We start from the raw sequence: 6742 nt of genomic DNA, 5'->3' as shown, positions 1-6742 counted from the left end.
AGCCAAAATAAAAGAAACAATTTCTTTACAGCAGTGACTTGCTAGAGCTACTATATGACAACATGAGACTGCAAACTGAAGAGACAGTGTGATTTTGAAAACAGTTTCTTTCTCAATTATTCTCAGTGCAAAAAGACTAAGAAATCAAGAGTTCCCCAAGCAATACAAGAACTTACAAGTATGGTCCTTCCCCGGTGACCCAGGGTCATTTTCTTACATGACGGAAGTTAAGGGAAGAGTTATTTGGGGCAGATACACCCACCCCCTTCAAATTCTTCTTCCGCAGGCGTGCCATGCGGAGGGGGAGCCTTCCCTCCAAGGCGGCTGCAACTCCTGCTCCTTACCAGAGAGCTGCAACCTGGGTGCGTCTCTGTGCCTCCAGGAGTTCCAAGTCTTTTGACTCAGGCACCCTTGGATAAACAGTGCTCTCCAAAGCCTAAGCACCAGCTTTGTATTAAAGACAGAGATCGGCGCTGCTCTCACGAGGATTAGATATTATCAGGCATTAGCTAGGCTAAGTGTCAAGTAAACTGTGAACTTGTAGGGATCATTCATGATTTGATTGCAAAACCAGGCAAACAAGTAATTGTCATGCTCTCTAACCTTAAAAAACAAGTAAGTCATATATAAAGGCAGAGTTTCCCTAGATGCCAACATCAGCAAGAATGTCAGCTGACTTCTTCCCACCCCAAAATTAAGATCATATAACCATGTGATCATGAGAAACAGGACACTTGAAAGGGTTACAACAGCTTCACAAAAATTAAGGAAGATCATTTCAATGATCTAATTAACTGTACACATCCAGTTACACTGACACAAATGTTTGGTCAGTTTGGTTTCATAATCAATAGAAACCACTCTGAATCCACATTTTTTTTTGAACGGGACAATCTTGCCCTTTCCTCTTCTCCCACATTCCCGCTCCTTGTGCCAACACTAACTATTGTGCAAGAGCAGGACAAATCAACACCAGGGATCCGATCCAGGTAAAAACTAATCTGACAAGAAAGAAAAAGCAACAGTTGGCTGGCATTGAGGCAAGAGAGGAAGAGAAACACACATTGCCATTAGAAGCACAGAGACGGACTGAGGTCCCAGGTCAGCCTCAGCCACGTTACCCACTGGCTGCCACTGACCCACTCTCCCCTGATCCCAGTTACTTAAAAACCTGACCAGACCTCGAAAAGATGACTTTTTGACAACTTAATGGACTTAGAAGACCTGAATGAAGATTATGACAAGTCCCAAACACAGCACAGGGAATGGAGGTTGGGGAAAAAAAACCCCACAGCTGGGGATGGGGCAGCGCAGAATCAAGGCTGCCATCAGGCCAGATAGACTGGCTTAGAGGAGTAAAGTTATGAAACTGCACCCTGATTATTCTGTGGTTCTGTAATTACCAAACTTCAAGGCAATCCAAATATGCATATGAATGACGGAGCAGGTAGAGGTAGATCTTTATAAAGAAAGGATTCTTAGTGTTTGTGAAATTGTCCATTCACCTCAAGGAGCTACTCCCAGGTAAACAGGAGTGGACCTCGCCACAGCCTAGAACAGCTTTGAGGAACTGGAGGTGCTTATTCATCGCCGTGGGTGTTCTCGCCCACCCGCTCCTCTCCCCAGGGAAGAGACCTCGCTGTACTCTAGAACAATAGCTCGGAGAGGTAAGAGGTGCTCATTCATCTCAGTGGGTGTTCCCACCTACCCTCTCCTCTTTCCCTAGCCTCCTCCCTCAAAAGGATTTTGAAGCTTAAGAGATGGATCAAACATCTCCTTCCTGCTGTGCACTTCCACGGTGCTTCTCTGGGACAGGACTAGAGCGAAAGGCTCCGGACACCCATCCACACACCCGAACGCAGCCACTGCAGCGTACTTATGCTAGACTGCAGAAAGTTAAAGTCCAGTTGTTGAATCTGTTCAACAATGGTCAATGGACAAACACACGGGACTTTTTCTGTTTCAGGTTGCATCTAAAACCTGAAGTATACGTGTACAGACAAAAAAAGTTGTTGTAAAAAAAACCTGTGGCATCTGAAGACTGAAACAGAAATAAACCATAATTTAAGAAATATATTAACCAAGTGTTCCTCCTACTCTTTCATTTTACAAAAATAAAAATCACATGGATCAAAATAACTATTACCTTTTTTTTAGAGAGATATGCAGAGACATGCATGCAAACTAAAGGTGCAACTGTTCACTAAGCAATTACCCCAGAAGGGCTATGCACAAATAAGGATGTACTAAACTATCTGTAACTATCCACAAGAATATACACCATCCACATGCGTTATGCTAGAAGGCAAAGAGGCACAGAAGGGACATATCAGAGGCTATCCAGATACCCTGACATCCAGGTGAATGAAGGCATGCACTGCTTAGGTACATCAAGGAAATACACCCGTGGATTGTATGCATGCGTTAAGACTCCACACGCTGACGGACATACGTTCTAAGTAAAAGCACAGCATATACACTATATCCCCACGCACAAGAGCCGTGGGTGCTGAAGGGAACCGATGATTCCTGAGCACGGCGGAGGCCAGGCTGGGGAGCAGCAGGAGGCCCAGCTCCACCTGAAGAGCCAAGGGCCAGCTGAGGGGACAAAGGGGCGGCGCAGCTCCCTCCTGCCCCGGCCCGCCGCCCCGGCTGCCACCACAGCCGGCGGGCACGGCGCTGGGGGTCACGGCAGTGGGGGTGGAGGGCTCGCCTCGCCTGTCACCTGTCTTGCGTGGGTGGTAAGAAACAGGGCCTGACCCAAACCCCTCCTCGGCCCAGGGCGCGGCCTCCTCCCCCCCGGCCCGGGGAATGGCCCGGCTCCCTCCCGCCCGGGCGGGGGCACAGTGGGACCGGGCGGCGATGGCGCAGCCCGGACGGGCCGGGATCCCGCACCCCCGGAACGGCGCGCAGGCGGGGCCCCCCGTGAGGAGACCGGGGGATCCCCCTCAGCGGCGGGGCTGGACGCGGCCGGCGGGGGAGGGGAGGGGAGCGGAGCGGAGCTCTCCGCTCCCCTCCCCCGCCGGCCGCGTCTCCATCTTGCCCGCCCGCCGCCTCCCACCCCGCGGAGAAGGGGCCGGGGGACGCAGGCCCGGCCCGCACCTACCTGAGGGGATCGGGGCGGCCTGCGGGGCGGCGGGCGGGCGGGCGGGCGGGAGCGAGCGGCCGCCTCCCCCACACCCCGCCGGGCAGCTGCAGGGAGCGGCGCTGCGGCGGGCGCGGGCGGGAGGGAGGGCGGGGCGCGCTCCCGAGCGGGGCCGCGCCGCGGGGGCGCGCGGCGAGCGTGCGCGGGGCGGGGCCGACGGGGACCGGGGGGGGGGGGGGGCGCTCCTCCCGCCGCTGAGGCGCTCAGTGTCGGGGACCCGCCGCCATTTTGTCCTGCGGGCGGGAAGGCGGCGGGCGCGCGGCTGAGGTGCGAGGCGGGCAGGGAACCGTGCGGGTGAGGGCGGCCGGCCTGCCGGCGCCCTGCTTCCCCGCGTAGGGTGAGGCAGGGCCGCCAGGCAGGCGCGGAGGCTGGCCAGGACGGCGTGCAGCCGCCTTGAGCACGGCCGATCGCCATCGCCCTGGGCCGCTGTGACCGGGCAGGGGAGCAGAGGAGGGTTTGCTGAGCAGCAGGGCCAGCACTGGGGCCATCATTCCTATTTTTCTGCACCTCATGAGTAGCATTATTCACATTCGTCTTCGCATCTGACTCTGAAGGATAAATCACTGATTTATTGTGCAGTAAAATAAATCCTAGAACATGTGCTCTATATTTGAAATATTCTAAAGGGTTAAGCACGTTCATGAAAACTCAGGATTCCTGGTGTTTCCATTGCTTTGGTTTGGATGGAGGAGCATGATAACTTTCTGTCCCAAAAGTACACACTGCAATCCATTACAAAAGAATCCAGCTTTAGGACTGTATTAAAATAATGCATTAGGTTAGTTCTCTTTCACTGCTGACTTCGCAATGAAGACGGCAGCCATTTCCAATGTAACTCGTACGGGGTTGAGTCCATGTGCCATTAGCCACTCGTGTCTTACAGCAGCAGCTCCAATGAAGTACTGTTGATTTATTAAAGATTTTGCCCTATTTCATCTGCCTGCATTCTAAAGTGTTTAGTAAGAGTGCAGGTATTGCAATGGCACTTTACTATAAAAAAGGCTTTGAGTGGGAACAGCAACTTCAACTATTTCCAAAGAGATCCCATAGAAACAGGAATTTTAAGTGCCCAGTGCTTTTCACCATCAGACCTTTTGTTGTCAAGGTCAGCTTTAGTGAAACAACGTGACAGCCCGCTTTGTGGAAGGCTATGTCCAACAGATTTTTTTATCCACAGTCGTTAATAACTGTAACAGCATCAGTGTCTCTGTATACTCACCCAAACCTTCCTGCTCTCTGTTAGCACCCGGAGGCCACTGACAGCACCACATACACCTTCAAATCACACCGTCTAAGTGAACATCTAAGTCCTTAAACGACTGACATCTGAAATAGTCTAAAAGGTGTTATGCGTTATTCAGATGAGGTCTTAAAAAATAAAGGCAAGAAAGACCAGGCAAAAAAGAACCTGCAGCTTTTACAAATGGCTAATTCTGTTTTTCTAAATATTTTCCTCTCCTGCTGTTGTTTGGGGAGCTGACTGCTGTACTCCAACCCTGTGATATTCCAGTTCTACAATACTTGGAGCTCTCCAGGCCGAAAATTGCTGTGAAACATCCTGCCAAGACGATGGTTCATTTTTTTGCCAGTGCTTCCTAATGCACGCAGGAATCCTCACTTGCAATGTAAGAAAGCAGCAGGGAAAAGCAGCATTTATTTAGCTTAATTTAGCAAATGATTCAGTTTATTTATGTTTCTGCTGTTTCTGACTCTTGTCAGAAATGCTGCCGCCAATCAAAAGCGGTAGAGTTCGATACCTCTTTGGTATCCCGTTATTTTCCTTTTGGTATCTTAGCCTGGAAGGTGGTGGAAGTCAGGCCGGGCTCAGGCTCCTGATTTATCTGGAAGAAATCGTGATGTCCACAGAATGCAGAAGTGGTCAGATAACAGAGAAGAGTGAACTTGTCATGTGAAGCAGTGAAATGTTCCATCCCAAGAAGCTGTGAAACCTGAATCGGGCTGTGGTGGAGGCTATCGCCGGCAGACTGTCGGAGCGAGATCTGAAGGTCTGACCTTGGAGCTGGACGTGCCCTCATCAGGGCGCTGGGTCTGTGCGACTGCTCTGCATTGTGCCCCAGGCAAACCCGCACATCGGCCAGCTCCGGTGCCCACAGCACTCACATATTAATCTGGTAGCGAGAGGGTCTGGTTTCCTCATCTGCACGCTGCGCTAATAAAAACAGGAACCAAACAAAAGATGAATTGGTCCGTGACTGTCTTGTTTTGCGAAAGCTCCCCGGGGCCTGAAGCACAGCCGTTACTCAGATTGTGAATCTGCTTCCCCCTTCTCTTTCTTTAAAGGACTGCTCTCACTAGCAGTAGCAAATGATTACAATTAATTATCTGTGAGGTAAAAGACGCAACAAAATGCTGCCCCTCCCTACATCTGGACTGCAAAGTCCCATTCTTCTCCCTCACTGGAGATCTCACCGGTGGATCCACATCTTCAAGGAGGGGAAGGGCCTCAAAGCACAAGTTCCTCCTCCTGCCAGCACAGGAGCTTCTCGCCGGTCCTCGGCTATACAGCATGCTGAGCAAGCTGGGAGAACTCGGTACTGAACTGCCACCACCTCCTGCCTGCTTCACTATGAATTATCGGAGCTGATAATTTCTACAAATTCACTTGCTTGCTAACATGCACAGGCAGAGGAAATGTAGGTTTTAGTTAAGGATTTTCATTAAGTGTAACGTTTTCCTTGCTCAGCAGTTAGCTTCAAAACAGTTGCCCAGTGGTATTTATTGTTCTGAGAAACATGTTTGTGATGATAAACTTCATACTTAGAATGGCCAAAGTATAAAATAACTTGGGAATCATATGCTCACTCCGCAGTACGTTATTAATAATGTCCTAGCTCACTAGAACAACTTAGTTCTGAGATACTAATTAATTTACCTCTGCTTATGCTGGTCAGCTTGACAATTTTATATCTCTCAGTCTGACTACAGAAAAATATTTAAATCTGTTTCAGATGAGAAGTCTCAGAGAAGCAATGTTTGGGTGGCAATCACTCAGACTAATGGTCATTTATTTGAAAACAATTGTTTCCACTGTAGCTAAAATTATGAAAACAAATCTTCCTGCCTAGCATCGTATAAACATTTTACAAAATGTACATTTTGGGACAAATTCGAGTCCAGCTGTGTGCCTTTTATCTTTACATTTTTAGGTGGTTCTCCGCCTCCACTCCCCCCATACAGCCAGTTAGCTGGAAGCCAGAATTTCTTCTGCAAACGCCCGAGCTCTAAGAACACAAACTTGTTTAAGCTGAGACCATATTTGGAAGAGATCTGGGTCAAGAAAAATAATCAAAGGAAAGTGCATTCCTCGAGCGTCATGTGAGGCGGCCAGAACGCGCACACAGGGCCCAGCGCTCACGCCCGGATACAGCAAAGGGGCTGCACGACCTTCGCGAGTAACTCGCTGCGAGTGGGCTTGTGGCAAGGGCTGCTTTTACACCAACCTTCACACTGAGAAGAAACTCACTGGCCTATTTAAGGGCACTCGGGCAAATTTAGAAAAGCCTTTCTTAATAGAGGTGTTCAGCAACGTGCCATCGATAGTATGTGTCCACGGCAGTTTGAAAACTAATTCTGGCA

The sequence above is a fragment of the Nipponia nippon genome, unplaced genomic scaffold (assembly GCF_047370975.1).
Source record: "Nipponia nippon isolate SJK-2023a ecotype South Korea unplaced genomic scaffold, ASM4737097v1 scaffold_17, whole genome shotgun sequence".
Taxonomy (NCBI): Eukaryota; Metazoa; Chordata; class Aves; order Pelecaniformes; family Threskiornithidae; genus Nipponia; species Nipponia nippon.
This window is presented reverse-complemented; position numbering follows the sequence as displayed.